Consider the following 19,550-nt stretch of genomic DNA (forward strand, 5'->3'; position numbering starts at 1 on the left):
ATCAATCAAAACATTTTAAATAACAAAAAATAACTTACAATTACAATTGTAGCAACTGCAAGGATCTTAAATAGGTACAACGAAGCAACTGGTAAGGCTCTCAAAACACTCTGGTTTTTCTTACAACAGAAATGGAGAAGAAAATTGAAGAATGCCTGAATGCTTACAATTGATTACAATATAAAGAAATAAAAAGCAAAACAGTAAACATGTGACTTCTGAAAGCAGCTGGCTGAGTATGTGAAAAGCAGATGCTGTCGGTTGCTTTCGGTTGATTGATTGAATAGTTGGGCAGCTTTAAACAAAAGTTGACTGGGTGAATAGCGATGGTGAATAGTAAAAGTGAACAGTAACTTTTACTATTCATCACTTTCGGTGGAACATGTGAATTATGGAATCAATATAAATACAAATTGGCAACTTTTCTCAAAAGAGTATTGATTGAAGCTAATTTGTATCTATATGGAATCCAATGTTGATCAGATAAATGGATCTTGAGCATCTTGAAACTCTGGTCCGGAATATTGATTGGTTGATTCTTCAGAGGAATAGACCTGAGCCGAATCATCTGAATTGTCTGAATCGGTGGATTGGGCTTTAGCTTGATTCAACAGTTGATGGGCTAACTGGATCATGTCTGCTTTGGATGATTGGGCTTTACTTTTGGATTTACCTTTGGGCTGAACAGGAGGTGGAATGGGCTTTGCCTTGACTTTGGACTGTGCTTTGGGCTTGGATTGGGCTGGTTGAGCAGCAACAGCTTTGGACTTTGATTTTGTTGATTTGGGCTTGGAACCACTAGATGAGGGGCTGCCAAGGTTGACTGGAGGAAGACTGGGCTGGCTTCCTTGAGTGATTGCAGCAGTTGGGTTCTGCTGGGCTTGAGCAAGAGCAGGAGTTGGAGCATATTGATCAGGTGGAAATTCTGCTGGAACAATTTCAAGAATTCTGGGAACATTGAATTTATCCCACCATTTAACTGTGTGTTGGCGGATGATAATATTATCATCAATCCCATAATGCCATTTGAATATCCATGGAATCTTGTATTTGGCAATGAATATGAGTAATAAGGGAAATTGCTTCTGGTGAGCAGAAAATGGGTAAACAGAGTTGAAATAATGAATTATATTTTTGAGATCATCAGGAAGGATAGCTGAAATGGCGCCATAGTGAGACCACCATCTCAGAAACCAAGTTGGTAACTCAGATTTGAATTTTTGATCAAATGAGATGAACCAGGAATGACTAAAAGTTTCATTTTGGTACAAGAAAATCTTGAACCAAGCATCAACATAATCATGATAATTGTATGGAATAGAATGGCCAGGTAGATCACGAAGCTAATTAGGATTACCCCATTCAGCCATGGAAACAATGTTGTGGATATAAAGTGAATGGTATAGGACCTTATAGGCATAGGTGCGGTCTTGAATGGGTTTAATCAAAATGGAATGGTGATTGATTAAAATATCTTTGTAGTAGGCTAAGGTCTTCTCTGGATGAGAAAGGGTGAAATGGCATCCAGAGCCAAAATGGAATTTAGCAATGTCATTGATGGTTTGATTTCTTGGGTGACTGGGTTCTTTATAGAACAGGTTGGTAACATGTGAATTGGTATATTCAGACCGAGATGATTTAATAGGGTTAACTAGGAATGAAGTAACTGAAACCGATTGGCTAGATACAAAAGGATCAGAGGCCAATGCAGATGAATAGTCAGGGCGTTGAATAGTACCAAGGGTTTGGTAACGATTAATGAGGTCAAGTGAATAAGAGGGGGTAACTGACTCCAAAGGAGGAGGGACAATGAGTTGATTTGGTTTAGTGGAAGAGGAGGCCAAAGCCTTGGAAGGAGGCCTTGGACGAGACATCTGTGAAATAAGAAACAGTAATTAGCAACCAGAAAGGAGATCAAGATAATCTTGATGACGATGTAAACAATTGTAGTTGTGAGCAAGTAAATTGCGGCGAGCTAGAATTTGGTGGTAATTGATGTATTGGGCTCGTTTGGTAGTGGGTCTGGCTGATTTGAGGCGGTGAATGCGATGGGTAAGCTGTTTAATAAGGGTTTTGAAATAGGTAATTCGGGATTTATGGTAAGCAGTAAATGGTGTAGTCATCCCTTACCCCCCTGTAAAAATTCCCGGGTAAGAAAATCAGGTAGGGAGTTTTGACAACCAGGAATATAAGTAATATCAAAATCAAAAATACTTAAAATAGCTTGCCAACGAGCAAAAATTTGTTTACTAGCAAGATTTTGAACATCTTTTTCTAAAATAAATTTGGCAGATTTGCAATCAACACGAAGTAAGAATTTTTGATTTAAAACATCATCTTGAAATTTTTGAATACATAAAACAGTAGATAAAATTTCTTTTTTAATAGTACTATAATTAAATTGTGCTTTATTCCAGACACCAGAATGATAGCGAACAATTTGTTCAGATGATTGAGGAGTAAGTTGCTGAAGGAGAATGCCACCATAACCAATATCGGAGGCATCAGTTTGAATAATTTTGAATGAATTTTCAGTGGGAATACCAAGACAAGGAAGAGACTTAACATATTGTTTGACATGTTTAATAATAGAAGTATGAACAGAAGACCAAGGAGGAGGATTATCTTTTAACCTATCAAATAGAGGTTGACAAGTTTTCCTGAGGTCTTTATAAAACTCAGCAATGTAATTGAGGGAACCTAAGAACCTTTGTAATTGAGTTTTATCAAGGATTTCATCAGGGAATTTAGAAGCAAATTCAATGGATCTACTAATGGGTAGGATAGTATTATGATGAATATCATAGCCTAAAAACCTGACTTTGGTTTGAAATAATTTAATTTTAGGAGCAGAAATGACAAGACCATGACTTTTGATAGTGTAATAGAATGCATTTAAATGCTTCCAATGTTCACTAAGTGATTTGGAAAAAATTAAGATGTCATCAATGTAAACAATGGAAAAATGACTAAATGGGTTAAATATGTCATTCATGATATGTTGAAATTCACTAGGAGCATTCTTTAAACCAAATGGCATGACATTCCATTCATATTGACCAAAGGGTGTATTAAATGCAGTTTTATATCGATCTTTGGGATGAATTTGAATTTGCCAAAACCCACTTTTTAAGTCGAATTTACTGAAAATAACGGCTTGACTAAGTCGTTTAATTAAATCTTTTTTATTAGGAATAGGATACCGAATCCATTCTAAAACAGAATTTAATGGTTTGTAATTAATAACAAGTCGAGGGACACCGCGTTCTAATTCAGCATTTTTATTAACATAAAAAGCAGGACAGGACCAAGGTGACTTACTTGGACTAATGATTCGATTTCTTAATAATTCCTTAATTTCTTTTTTACACATTTCAAGTAATTCATAGTTCATTTGAATAGGTCGAGATTTAGTAGGAATTTGGGATTCATTAAAGTTTTTAATATAGGGTAAGGTAACGACATGTTTTTTCCTATGCCAAAATGCAGTAGGTAAAGTGGAGCAAACAGTTGATTCAAGTTTTAATTTGAAATCATTAATTTGGGAAACAAGAACGGGATTAGTTAATTGTTGATCAATGCGTTTGTGATTGATTTCTTCTTTGAGAAATTTTAAATGCCGAGTGAGGCGGTTAATTTGATGAGAAATAGAACAGTCTTTTAATTGGTTTAAGTGTAATAGTTCAGGAGGAGATAAAAATTTGAATGTAACAGGTTGTCCTAAAACATGTGTAGTGATGCCGGTACTAGATGTAGTAAAGGGATATAATAAATAAATAAATGGGGAACCTAAAATGATTTTATCAGTCATGTTAGTGACTAAAACAAAAGAGGTTTTGAAACATACATTATCTTGGCAAACATGTACTTTGGGTAATTTATATTTGATATGCATTTTAGTACCATTAGCAGAAGTTAATTTTTCTTGACATTTTTCATAATATGTAGTAGGAAGTAAGCCTTCTTGTATGCAGTTTAAGTCAGCACCAGTATCAATTAAAGCGATTAATTCTAATTCAAAATCATTAACAATTATTTTAATTTTAGAATACCATTTTTGAATGTAAAGCTTATTAATTAAATTGAGTCTGTTTTCGTCAGGATTGTTGGATTGAGAGTGGTGTGATCGGTTATCAAATATCAAATTATCAGGATTAGTAGGATCAGAGTCATGTTCAGATTCATGTGGGGATTCATGTTCATTGGTTTGGAAATTGTCTAAACTTTTATCAAGTTTTAAAGTAATAATTTCATCTTCCAATTTTTTATCTTTATGTTGTAATTCTTTGATTGTTTGTTTAATCTGATTAATTTCTTGTTGTAAATCTTGTAATGTGACTTCTTTGTGTTTATTTTTAAATCTTTCTAAAGTTTTGGATAGGCTGATTATAGGTTTATCAAACTTAGGTTTGGAATCTGAATGAATTAATAGGGATTTCAATTTATCAGTATATTTTTGTTTTAACTTGGGATCATCTAATTTACTAATTAGGTCAATTAAAGCAGATTCTTCTTGAGTAGTTTTGGTAAGGACAGTAATTTGTTTAACTGGTTTGCAACAAACATCATTACAACCTATTGTAATATCATTATCAGAACCATCACTAGGTGATGGGAAGTCAGATGAAGTATTAGGATGATCAGAAGAGGAAGTACTACTGTTAGTTTGATTTAATTGAAAGATTTCATATAATTGATTTTTGGAGGTATCATCAATTTGAAGTTGATTAACTTTGTCTTTTAGTTTTTGTTTTTCTTTACATTTGTTTGAATAATGACCTTTTTGACCACAGTTATAACAAGTAACATCTTTGGTAGATTTAGATTTTGGATGTGATTTAGATTTATAATATTTCTTTTTAGGTTTGGTATAAAATTTATCATTGGATTTGGAAGGGGAATAATTCTTCTTAGATCTATATTTATTGGAATGTTTGTATGAGGATTTATGTTTGGAGTATTTGTGTGATTTCCTACGAGAGGGTGCAACAGGAGGTAGACCATATTGTTCACAGAAATTGCCTAATTCGTATTTAGCTTTATGTTTGTCTTTATTAGCTTTTTGAGTAAGTTTAAGATCAATACACATCTTTAAACCTTCTTTTTGAATAGTGCTAATTATATCACCATAAGTTAAATTATCATATTCAATTACACCAGTGGGTTGACTAAGAACATCTCTAATTTTATGGGCAAATAAGCTAGGCAACCCATTAATAAATTTTTCTTTCCAAAATGATTTAGTACAATCTTCGCGTAACATGACACGAGAGGTAAATACATCTTTATACCATCTAAAATCACTTAAGGTTGGACAGTTAAGATTACTTAATTGATCATGGATTCGAGAATAAATATTTGTTGGGGTACCAATAAAATGTCGAACTATTGTATATATTAGTTGATTAATGCCATCAGGGTGACAACATCCAATAGATTCATCAAAAAGAGGGAGACCATTTTCATCAGTTTGATTGGCATAAATAACAGAGTCACGGTCTGTTTCAGTGAGATATTTTTCCCACCAAGATTTGAGCATACCAGTAAAACCAGAGGTAAGTAAGGAAACAATTTCAGGTTGAGAATATTGGGGATAATTACTGAGATAACTATTGGCGACCATAGATAAATGATTTAATTTTTGAAGGATTTGATCTTCACTGAGACCATCAATATTCCATTCGTATAATTTTTTAGCAGAAACAGAAAATTGATTACTAGTATTTGTGTCTTCAAATTGGAGGTCGACTGGAGTTGGTTTAGAATACCAGTTTTTGGTATTGTGAGGATTAACTTTGGGATAGTGAATTTTATTAAGAGTAGTAGGTTGAAACTGTTGGGTTAATTGATTGATTTCATTATCAGTAGTATCAGTTTCAGATTGGTCAGATATAGTATGAGTAATAGGTTGTTGATTTAAAACAGTAAGACCTTTATCTTTAGATGTAGAAGTATCATTAGGAGTTAACTTAGTAAATAATTGTTCAATAGCTTTGACAGTAGATTGATCATTAGTAACTAGACTAGTTCGTTTAGAGCGATGACTAGGTAGATTGAGTAACGGTTGATCTAGAGATTTAGTTGATTTGGCAGATTGGTCATCTAAATTAGTTTCTAATTTATCTAATTGTTTACCAATTGTTTTTAGACATTGATTAGTATAATTATTTTGTTCAATAACTTTTTTAATTTCAGGGTCAGTACCAGGTAACTTAAAAGGAGAGGCTGGAACTTCAGAACCTTGGTGATCAATAATTATATTTTCTAATGGAGGATGATTAGAACTAACAGAAGTATTTGGAGAAGTTTTCCATTTATGTTTTGTGATTGTATTAACCTTTTTGTAATATTGATCCATATAATCAAAGAAAGATAATTCAAAACCATATTGAACCATAAAATTATACCATTCTCTAGTTATTCTGGATTGTTGAACAGAATTATATTTGGCACTATAAGCATGTCGTTTAGTTTTATTTTCTTTGGATCGGAATTCAATAAGTAATTTATTTAAATCAGGAGTAAAATCTTTTTTGATTGTCATTAGCTGGGGATTCACAGGTTGTATAAATTCTTCGAAATCAGTTTGAGTTGGGGAATTATTTGAAGCAACGTCTTCTTCGGGTAACTTTGTTTGAGGAGTGTAAACAGGTTTACTAATTTGAGAAGTTGTAGAATTATCAATTCCTTTTAATTTATTGTTAGAAGTTGGATTAGTTGGGCCAAGATGGATTTGACTATTTTTCCTAAATAGAGGAGTGTTAAATATTTCATCTTCAGTTGATATTTCGGAAGGGACACTAGATGTACTATGTCGAGAAGATTGACTTCGATTGAATTTAATATTAACTGATCCATCATTGTTTTGCTGGATATGTTGAATGTCTTGGATTGAAGATTGTTGTTGATTATGTTTGTAATTTTCATTGACAGTGACCCATTGATCAGGTAAATTAATATCTTTCCATTCAATCATGTGAGGAATATTAATATTTGATTCATTAGTACTACTACTTTGGATTAATAAAGTTTTATCTTTAGGACTTTTATGCAGAGCATGAACATTTAAATTAGTTTGCATACATTTATAATGAACACGATAAATTAAAGCAATATTATGAGAAGAATCTAACATTTCAGTATATTCACCATGTAATTGAATGTTTAATGTTAATGCTTTGAGAATATGTGGATCTCTTAGACTTAATGTAAAATCAGGAAAACAATTAAAATGTACTAGACCTTTATTAAGACCAGTTTCCATCATTCCCATTAAACTAGCATTGTAATTAAGAAAACGAGCATCTCTTAAACAGAGTAAAACAGATGTATTTTGTCCTATCATTGTTAATGGATTGACACCAATTTGTATTAAACCAATATGCATAAAATTGTAACCATGATCTAAATGTCGTTTGATTAATTTTTTATCAAATAACTGACAGGTTTCTCTGGGTTTTTCTAAAGCATAAACTTGTTCAATAGTTTTAACATGGAGAGTAACTTTAAAAACATCCTGTATAAACGAAGTTTTATAAATTTCTTTAATAGGCAGTTTTGGAATATTCCATCCAGAATTAATTTGATCATTTTGTATTTCAACATCTTCTTCATTAATTATGATGCCTGGATTAGGTATAGAAGGCAGGGTAGTTGACCTAGAACTGACTGATGAGTTACTTCTAAATAATCGATTCATTGCACAACACAATGAATCGATTATTTAGAAGTAACTCATCAGTCAGTTCTAGGTCAACTACCCTGCCTTCTATACCTAATCCAGGCATCATAATTAATGAAGAAGATGTTGAAATACAAAATGATCAAATTAATTCTGGATGGAATATTCCAAAACTGCCTATTAAAGAAATTTATAAAACTTCGTTTATACAGGATGTTTTTAAAGTTACTCTCCATGTTACTGGTTAATTAACACAACACAATGAATCGATTATTTAGAAGTAACTCATCAGTCAGTTCTAGGTCAACTACCCTGCCTTCTATACCTAATCCAGGCATCATAATTAATGAAGAAGATGTTGAAATACAAAATGATCAAATTAATTCTGGATGGAATATTCCAAAACTGCCTATTAAAGAAATTTATAAAACTTCGTTTATACAGGATGTTTTTAAAGTTACTCTCCATGTTAAAACTATTGAACAAGTTTATGCTTTAGAAAAACCCAGAGAAACCTGTCAGTTATTTGATAAAAAATTAATCAAACGACATTTAGATCATGGTTACAATTTTATGCATATTGGTTTAATACAAATTGGTGTCAATCCATTAACAATGATAGGACAAAATACATCTGTTTTACTCTGTTTAAGAGATGCTCGTTTTCTTAATTACAATGCTAGTTTAATGGGAATGATGGAAACTGGTCTTAATAAAGGTCTAGTACATTTTAATTGTTTTCCTGATTTTACATTAAGTCTAAGAGATCCACATATTCTCAAAGCATTAACATTAAACATTCAATTACATGGTGAATATACTGAAATGTTAGATTCTTCTCATAATATTGCTTTAATTTATCGTGTTCATTATAAATGTATGCAAACTAATTTAAATGTTCATGCTCTGCATAAAAGTCCTAAAGATAAAACTTTATTAATCCAAAGTAGTAGTACTAATGAATCAAATATTAATATTCCTCACATGATTGAATGGAAAGATATTAATTTACCTGATCAATGGGTCACTGTCAATGAAAATTACAAACATAATCAACAACAATCTTCAATCCAAGACATTCAACATATCCAGCAAAACAATGATGGATCAGTTAATATTAAATTCAATCGAAGTCAATCTTCTCGACATAGTACATCTAGTGTCCCTTCCGAAATATCAACTGAAGATGAAATATTTAACACTCCTCTATTTAGGAAAAATAGTCAAATCCATCTTGGCCCAACTAATCCAACTTCTAACAATAAATTAAAAGGAATTGATAATTCTACAACTTCTCAAATTAGTAAACCTGTTTACACTCCTCAAACAAAGTTACCCGAAGAAGACGTTGCTTCAAATAATTCCCCAACTCAAACTGATTTCGAAGAATTTATACAACCTGTGAATCCCCAGCTAATGACAATCAAAAAAGATTTTACTCCTGATTTAAATAAATTACTTATTGAATTCCGATCCAAAGAAAATAAAACTAAACGACATGCTTATAGTGCCAAATATAATTCTGTTCAACAATCCAGAATAACTAGAGAATGGTATAATTTTATGGTTCAATATGGTTTTGAATTATCTTTCTTTGATTATATGGATCAATATTACAAAAAGGTTAATACAATCACAAAACATAAATGGAAAACTTCTCCAAATACTTCTGTTAGTTCTAATCATCCTCCATTAGAAAATATAATTATTGATCACCAAGGTTCTGAAGTTCCAGCCTCTCCTTTTAAGTTACCTGGTACTGACCCTGAAATTAAAAAAGTTATTGAACAAAATAATTATACTAATCAATGTCTAAAAACAATTGGTAAACAATTAGATAAATTAGAAACTAATTTAGATGACCAATCTGCCAAATCAACTAAATCTCTAGATCAACCGTTACTCAATCTACCTAGTCATCGCTCTAAACGAACTAGTCTAGTTACTAATGATCAATCTACTGTCAAAGCTATTGAACAATTATTTACTAAGTTAACTCCTAATGATACTTCTACATCTAAAGATAAAGGTCTTACTGTTTTAAATCAACAACCTATTACTCATACTATATCTGACCAATCTGAAACTGATACTACTGATAATGAAATCAATCAATTAACCCAACAGTTTCAACCTACTACTCTTAATAAAATTCACTATCCCAAAGTTAATCCTCACAATACCAAAAACTGGTATTCTAAACCAACTCCAGTCGACCTCCAATTTGAAGACACAAATACTAGTAATCAATTTTCTGTTTCTGCTAAAAAATTATACGAATGGAATATTGATGGTCTCAGTGAAGATCAAATCCTTCAAAAATTAAATCATTTATCTATGGTCGCCAATAGTTATCTCAGTAATTATCCCCAATATTCTCAACCTGAAATTGTTTCCTTACTTACCTCTGGTTTTACTGGTATGCTCAAATCTTGGTGGGAAAAATATCTCACTGAAACAGACCGTGACTCTGTTATTTATGCCAATCAAACTGATGAAAATGGTCTCCCTCTTTTTGATGAATCTATTGGATGTTGTCACCCTGATGGCATTAATCAACTAATATATACAATAGTTCGACATTTTATTGGTACCCCAACAAATATTTATTCTCGAATCCATGATCAATTAAGTAATCTTAACTGTCCAACCTTAAGTGATTTTAGATGGTATAAAGATGTATTTACCTCTCGTGTCATGTTACGCGAAGATTGTACTAAATCATTTTGGAAAGAAAAATTTATTAATGGGTTGCCTAGCTTATTTGCCCATAAAATTAGAGATGTTCTTAGTCAACCCACTGGTGTAATTGAATATGATAATTTAACTTATGGTGATATAATTAGCACTATTCAAAAAGAAGGTTTAAAGATGTGTATTGATCTTAAACTTACTCAAAAAGCTAATAAAGACAAACATAAAGCTAAATACGAATTAGGCAATTTCTGTGAACAATATGGTCTACCTCCTGTTGCACCCTCTCGTAGGAAATCACACAAATACTCCAAACATAAATCCTCATACAAACATTCCAATAAATATAGATCTAAGAAGAATTATTCCCCTTCCAAATCCAATGATAAATTTTATACCAAACCTAAAAAGAAATATTATAAATCTAAATCACATCCAAAATCTAAATCTACCAAAGATGTTACTTGTTATAACTGTGGTCAAAAAGGTCATTATTCAAACAAATGTAAAGAAAAACAAAAACTAAAAGACAAAGTTAATCAACTTCAAATTGATGATACCTCCAAAAATCAATTATATGAAATCTTTCAATTAAATCAAACTAACAGTAGTACTTCCTCTTCTGATCATCCTAATACTTCATCTGACTTCCCATCACCTAGTGATGGTTCTGATAATGATATTACAATAGGTTGTAATGATGTTTGTTGCAAACCAGTTAAACAAATTACTGTCCTTACCAAAACTACTCAAGAAGAATCTGCTTTAATTGACCTAATTAGTAAATTAGATGATCCCAAGTTAAAACAAAAATATACTGATAAATTGAAATCCCTATTAATTCATTCAGATTCCAAACCTAAGTTTGATAAACCTATAATCAGCCTATCCAAAACTTTAGAAAGATTTAAAAATAAACACAAAGAAGTCACATTACAAGATTTACAACAAGAAATTAATCAGATTAAACAAACAATCAAAGAATTACAACATAAAGATAAAAAATTGGAAGATGAAATTATTACTTTAAAACTTGATAAAAGTTTAGACAATTTCCAAACCAATGAACATGAATCCCCACATGAATCTGAACATGACTCTGATCCTACTAATCCTGATAATTTGATATTTGATAACCGATCACACCACTCTCAATCCAACAATCCTGACGAAAACAGACTCAATTTAATTAATAAGCTTTACATTCAAAAATGGTATTCTAAAATTAAAATAATTGTTAATGATTTTGAATTAGAATTAATCGCTTTAATTGATACTGGTGCTGACTTAAACTGCATACAAGAAGGCTTACTTCCTACTACATATTATGAAAAATGTCAAGAAAAATTAACTTCTGCTAATGGTACTAAAATGCATATCAAATATAAATTACCCAAAGTACATGTTTGCCAAGATAATGTATGTTTCAAAACCTCTTTTGTTTTAGTCACTAACATGACTGATAAAATCATTTTAGGTTCCCCATTTATTTATTTATTATATCCCTTTACTACATCTAGTACCGGCATCACTACACATGTTTTAGGACAACCTGTTACATTCAAATTTTTATCTCCTCCTGAACTATTACACTTAAACCAATTAAAAGACTGTTCTATTTCTCATCAAATTAACCGCCTCACTCGGCATTTAAAATTTCTCAAAGAAGAAATCAATCACAAACGCATTGATCAACAATTAACTAATCCCGTTCTTGTTTCCCAAATTAATGATTTCAAATTAAAACTTGAATCAACTGTTTGCTCCACTTTACCTACTGCATTTTGGCATAGGAAAAAACATGTCGTTACCTTACCCTATATTAAAAACTTTAATGAATCCCAAATTCCTACTAAATCTCGACCTATTCAAATGAACTATGAATTACTTGAAATGTGTAAAAAAGAAATTAAGGAATTATTAAGAAATCGAATCATTAGTCCAAGTAAGTCACCTTGGTCCTGTCCTGCTTTTTATGTTAATAAAAATGCTGAATTAGAACGCGGTGTCCCTCGACTTGTTATTAATTACAAACCATTAAATTCTGTTTTAGAATGGATTCGGTATCCTATTCCTAATAAAAAAGATTTAATTAAACGACTTAGTCAAGCCGTTATTTTCAGTAAATTCGACTTAAAAAGTGGGTTTTGGCAAATTCAAATTCATCCCAAAGATCGATATAAAACTGCATTTAATACACCCTTTGGTCAATATGAATGGAATGTCATGCCATTTGGTTTAAAGAATGCTCCTAGTGAATTTCAACATATCATGAATGACATATTTAACCCATTTAGTCATTTTTCCATTGTTTACATTGATGACATCTTAATTTTTTCCAAATCACTTAGTGAACATTGGAAGCATTTAAATGCATTCTATTACACTATCAAAAGTCATGGTCTTGTCATTTCTGCTCCTAAAATTAAATTATTTCAAACCAAAGTCAGGTTTTTAGGCTATGATATTCATCATAATACTATCCTACCCATTAGTAGATCCATTGAATTTGCTTCTAAATTCCCTGATGAAATCCTTGATAAAACTCAATTACAAAGGTTCTTAGGTTCCCTCAATTACATTGCTGAGTTTTATAAAGACCTCAGGAAAACTTGTCAACCTCTATTTGATAGGTTAAAAGATAATCCTCCTCCTTGGTCTTCTGTTCATACTTCTATTATTAAACATGTCAAACAATATGTTAAGTCTCTTCCTTGTCTTGGTATTCCCACTGAAAATTCATTCAAAATTATTCAAACTGATGCCTCCGATATTGGTTATGGTGGCATTCTCCTTCAGCAACTTACTCCTCAATCATCTGAACAAATTGTTCGCTATCATTCTGGTGTCTGGAATAAAGCACAATTTAATTATAGTACTATTAAAAAAGAAATTTTATCTACTGTTTTATGTATTCAAAAATTTCAAGATGATGTTTTAAATCAAAAATTCTTACTTCGTGTTGATTGCAAATCTGCCAAATTTATTTTAGAAAAAGATGTTCAAAATCTTGCTAGTAAACAAATTTTTGCTCGTTGGCAAGCTATTTTAAGTATTTTTGATTTTGATATTACTTATATTCCTGGTTGTCAAAACTCCCTACCTGATTTTCTTACCCGGGAATTTTTACAGGGGGGTAAGGGATGACTACACCATTTACTGCTTACCATAAATCCCGAATTACCTATTTCAAAACCCTTATTAAACAGCTTACCCATCGCATTCACCGCCTCAAATCAGCCAGACCCACTACCAAACGAGCCCAATACATCAATTACCACCAAATTCTAGCTCGCCGCAATTTACTTGCTCACAACTACAATTGTTTACATCGTCATCAAGATTATCTTGATCTCCTTTCTGGTTGCTAATTACTGTTTCTTATTTCACAGATGTCTCGTCCAAGGCCTCCTTCCAAGGCTTTGGCCTCCTCTTCCACTAAACCAAATCAACTCATTGTCCCTCCTCCTTTGGAGTCAGTTACCCCCTCTTATTCACTTGACCTCATTAATCGTTACCAAACCCTTGGTACTATTCAACGCCCTGACTATTCATCTGCATTGGCCTCTGATCCTTTTGTATCTAGCCAATCGGTTTCAGTTACTCCATTCCTAGTTAACCCTATTAAATCATCTCGGTCTGAATATACCAATTCACATGTTACCAACCTGTTCTATAAAGAACCCAGTCACCCAAGAAATCAAACCATCAATGACATTGCTAAATTCCATTTTGGCTCTGGATGCCATTTCACCCTTTCTCATCCAGAGAAGACCTTAGCCTACTACAAAGATATTTTAATCAATCACCATTCCATTTTGATTAAACCCATTCAAGACCGCACCTATGCCTATAAGGTCCTATACCATTCACTTTATATCCACAACATTGTTTCCATGGCTGAATGGGGTAATCCTAATCAGCTTCGTGATCTACCTGGCCATTCTATTCCATACAATTATCATGATTATGTTGATGCTTGGTTCAAGATTTTCTTGTACCAAAATGAAACTTTTAGTCATTCCTGGTTCATCTCATTTGATCAAAAATTCAAATCTGAGTTACCAACTTGGTTTCTGAGATGGTGGTCTCACTATGGCGCCATTTCAGCTATCCTTCCTGATGATCTCAAAAATATAATTCATTATTTCAACTCTGTTTACCCATTTTCTGCTCACCAGAAGCAATTTCCCTTATTACTCATATTCATTGCCAAATACAAGATTCCATGGATATTCAAATGGCATTATGGGATTGATGATAATATTATCATCCGCCAACACACAGTTAAATGGTGGGATAAATTCAATGTTCCCAGAATTCTTGAAATTGTTCCAGCAGAATTTCCACCTGATCAATATGCTCCAACTCCTACTCTTGCTCAAGCCCAGCAGAACCCAACTGCTGCAATCACTCAAGGAAGCCAGCCCAGTCTTCCTCCAGTCAACCTTGGCAGCCCCTCATCTAGTGGTTCCAAGCCCAAATCAACAAAATCAAAGTCCAAAGCTATTGCTGCTCAACCAGCCCAATCCAAGCCCAAAGCACAGTCCAAAGTCAAGGCAAAGCCCATTCCACCTCCTGTTCAGCCCAAAGGTAAATCCAAAAGTAAAGCCCAATCATCCAAAGCAGACATGATCCAGTTAGCCCATCAACTGTTGAATCAAGCTAAAGCCCAATCCACCGATTCAGACAATTCAGATGATTCGGCTCAGGTCTATTCCTCTGAAGAATCAACCAATCAATATTCCGGACCAGAGTTTCAAGATGCTCAAGATCCATTTATCTGATCAACATTGGATTCCATATCGATACAAATTAGCTTCAATCAATACTCTTTTGAGAAAAGCTGCCAATTTGTATTTATATTGATTCCATAATTCACATGTTCCACCGAAAGTGATGAATAGTAAAAGTTACTGTTCACTTTTACTATTCACCATCACTATTCACCCAGTCAACTTTTGTTTAAAGCTGCCCAACTATTCAATCAATCAACCGAAAGCAACCGACAGCATCTGCTTTTCACATACTCAGCCAGCTGCTTTCAGAAGTCACATGTTTACTGTTTTGCTTTTTATTTCTTTATATTGTAATCAATTGTAAGCATTCAGGCATTCTTCAATTTTCTTCTCCATTTCTGTTGTAAGAAAAACCAGAGTGTTTTGAGAGCCTTACCAGTTGCTTCGTTGTACCTATTTAAGATCCTTGCAGTTGCTACAATTGTAATTGTAAGTTATTTTTTGTTATTTAAAATGTTTTGATTGATAATTAGTGTGAATATTTTAATTCCAATTGTATGTCCAGTGCGTAGTTCTTATCTGATGTGTTTTGATTTCGTAATCCATCTCCTTCATATATATGCTGCTTCCGCCTTTTTTGAGTTCAAAACGACGTCGTTTTGACAGATTTGAGCCATTTGAGCCACAAAAATTTGAGCTACCAAACATTTTCCAAAAAAAAAATAATGCTTGGATCCCCTTTTGGGGGGTCACCCCTCACCCCCTTTGTCACGTGGCGGGTGGTGATTGGAGGAGCAGAAAAAAAAAAGAAAAAGAAAAATAAAATGTAACCAATGGGAGAGAGAGGGGGTCAAAGGGGGTGGGAGAAAAGGGGGGATGAATCATTGTTGAAAAAAAAAATTGGTGGCTAAATGTTTTTAATCGGTAATGACAAAAATATGCTTGGTTATCATTTTTTAACATATTTTTCAAAAAAATTTATTTTTCTATTTTTCATATTTTTTTATTTTTATTGAATTTTTTTAATATTTTGAACAATTTTTTTTTTTATTTTTAAACATACCAAACATACATATACCTAAAAAGTAATGACAAAAATATGGCTAAATGTTAGGAGTGCTTTAGGAATATTGGTAAAACATTTTTTCTTAATTTTTTTTTAAACTTTTAATCAAGTTTTTTCTTACTTTCATAAAAATTCATTTGAAAAGTGGGTTTAGTTAATATTTATTTATGTTGCGGTATCAACATGGCTAAATGTAAATTGACCAAATATCCCTACCCAATCTACAAAATATACATTTTCACCCATGTCCAAACATATATCATCCTCATCGTTCCCTAGGTCCAAACATGTGAAGATAGAAATATATATGTAAATAATGTATAGTTGACATCAAACATGATGGCCATGACAATTTGGAAGTGCCACTGCAGCACAATGCAATAACGGAGACCTGGTGTATCATCATTCTGCTGCTTCTTCTTCTTGGTCGGCAACAACTTAACTCACTTTTGTTATAAATTCTACAGGACAACCGACACAGGGAGCATCGACATATACAAAAGAGGGACAGACCGAAATCTGTGCACCATAACACTCCCCAAACATGAAACACATACACGATCAACAAATCGAAGGCAAAAACGCAAAAATAAACGACTCAGCAAAGACGCATGAAGAATAGGTTGGTGTGTTTGCTACAAATTCGACAGGAAAATGAAAATTTTGGGTGCCGAAAAGAGTATGAAGGCATACCTAATTCTGCAAAGACACCGAAGAAGCCGACCTGGAATAATGGCGTTTGATGCGTTATTGACGGCCGACGGTTGCGACATTGCTTTGGCAAGGCGAACCCACAGCGGTGCGGGGAGAAACAGTGAGTCAAGCAGCGGGACAATGAAAATGTGAAGCCCTATTGAAATGGAACCCCATACAACATGGAGGGTTGTTCCGTAATTTTACCTTTGGCTTATACCCACAATCTCGGGAGCTTCTATTTGCATACACTCATTTCACTCTGTAGACACCCCATTTTTGACCGCCTTTAAGACTTGGATGCGATTGATGGTTTTAGAAGTTGTGCAGTGCAAAGGGTCGATTTCTTCGGTAAGAGGAGAGTCAAATCTCAACTTTATACCCCTTTTTGGACCAAAACAATCTTGATCAAAATATTTTAGACCTTAAAACCCTCTCTTTCAAAACGTTTTTGAAATAAAGTTTTTACGATATTCTGAGGCTCGCATTTTGTCAAATGTTGCGCTTTTCGGTAAACCGAGCAAGGACAAAGTGGAAATGAGCGAAAGAGAGATGAAATCTTTGAAAAATCTTTCAAAACACCTTGTCTAGGGGTTTGAAGTTGAAGAAAAGGGGAGAAGAGAGAGGAAAACTAGTTTGGGAGAAGTTCGGCATGAATCCGGATAGGACCAAATCTGCGCGGCTTCACCGAAACGGGCATAACTCTTTGCACAGGAGGAATTTTGATGCGAGGTTGGTGCCATTGGAAAGCGACCTTCTGGGGCTTCAATGTGGCCACATGGAAAACTAGAAAATCAGATGGCCGACCAGCTTTTTTGGTCAAAAGTGGTTCAGCATGAATCCGGGAAGGAGAGAAAACATCTGCGCGGCTTCACCAAAACGGGCATAACTCTTTGCACAAAAGGAATTAAGATATGAGGCCACCACCGTTGGAAAGCTTACTTTCGGGGCTTCATTTTTCACTCAAGAATCTCCTAAGGACAAGTCCGGGTGGGGGAGATATAGTTGGTTGAAGTCCGTTTGGACTGAATCTGCGCGGCTTCACCAAAACTGGCATAACTTTTTGCACTGGAAGAATTTTAATGCAAGATTTGCAGCATTGGAAAGCTAACATCAAGGGCTTCATGGAAAACCAGCTTTAGGGCTTGAACCTTTTGACCCCTGGTCGGCCGACCAGGGGGAGTGGCCGGCCGGCCACTTGAACTGGCCGACCTACTTCTTGCTTTTTGCCCTCTCTGAGTACTTTACAGTTGTGCCAGCTGCGGGGCATTTGGTGCATGGAGGATCTTTGAAGCTTCCAAGAGAAGCTTTGGCCCCTCTTCTCTATAAGAGAGGCCCTCCTCTTGTTTTTTAAGGGTTAGACATTTTTGGCCAAGGCACATAACCTCCCACCTCCATTGCTACTATTCCAAGCTCCAAAACCCTAACTTTCTTTGTCCATTTACACTAAAACCCTTAGCACCACATCTCCATCATCCATTCCAGCACCTTGGAAGTCATTTGCAGAGGTTGGAAGCTCATCAACTTGGTCCAAAAGCTACTGGAGGTCGGCTCTTCAAGGGTAAGTCCTCATTTCCCCCATTTTTGCATTATTTTGCCCTATATCTTAGCTCCATTTGAAAGCATTTTCAAGCCTTGGTGTAAACTAAAAATAGTATTATTTTGAGCTACTCTTTATGTTTGTTTAAGAGCACTTTTCTGTTTGAGGCCTTCTACACCCTTGCATGCTTTACCCCTCTTTGTAGCCCTTTTTTGCATTATACTTTAGCCTTACTTGTGAACACTTTCGAGATTTTTCATAAACTAGAAAGTGCCTTATTTTGAGCTCTTCTTCAACTTTGTTTAAGGGCACTTTGCTGTTTGAGGTCATCTACTTCCTCTTACCCTCTATCTCTCTTTTAGGGCTATTTTTGCATCATACTTTAGCCTTACTTGTGAGCATTTTCGAGATTTTCTATAAACTGGAAAAAGTCTTGTTTTAACCTCCTCTTTAAGTTTACTTGAGGTCACTTTTCTGTTTAGAGTCATCTCCTTCCTTGCATGCTTCATCCCTTCATGATTAAGGCTATGCATTAAAGCATTTGCATTGGCCATGGTTTGGCCTCTTAGCCACTGAAATCCAGTGGATTTTCAGTGGCTTTGATGCATTTTTTAGGGCCAAAATTAGAGGGGGGGTGACCCCCTCTCTCCTTGTCTTGTTTGGGGGTCTTTTGGGCCTTCCAAAGAGACCCTATTTTTCATGCATCGAAGTCTTGTTTCAGGCCTCATTTTGTGAGTTTTGGGGTCTGCCTTAGGTCTGTCCAGGGCCCTTTTGATCATATTTTATGTTTACAATGCATGTGTAGAACAATTCCATTCAAGGCCTTTTGAGGGGGCCTTTCTTTTCATGTTTCCTACACTGATTTCAGGGCCAATTTTGTGAGTTTTAGGGCTGTCATAACTTATTTCCAGAGTTAGTTTGGTCATGCTAAGTGTCTATTTCATATGTCCTTAACAACCCCTTGAATGGCCTTCCAAAGAAGCCCCTCATTTTTACATGCATTGGCTGCATTTCAGTGATTATTTGGGCATGTTTTGACATATTTTATTCACTGTTTTTGGTTGGTTTGGTGAGTTCTCATTTGCTTCATATACATGCCATATAAACCATCCTTGCTAGTCAATGTTGCATGCTATT

The sequence above is a fragment of the Camellia sinensis genome, chromosome 1 (genome assembly GCF_055761805.1).
Source record: "Camellia sinensis isolate YWXY chromosome 1, ASM5576180v1, whole genome shotgun sequence".
In the NCBI taxonomy this organism is placed as follows: Eukaryota; Viridiplantae; Streptophyta; class Magnoliopsida; order Ericales; family Theaceae; genus Camellia; species Camellia sinensis.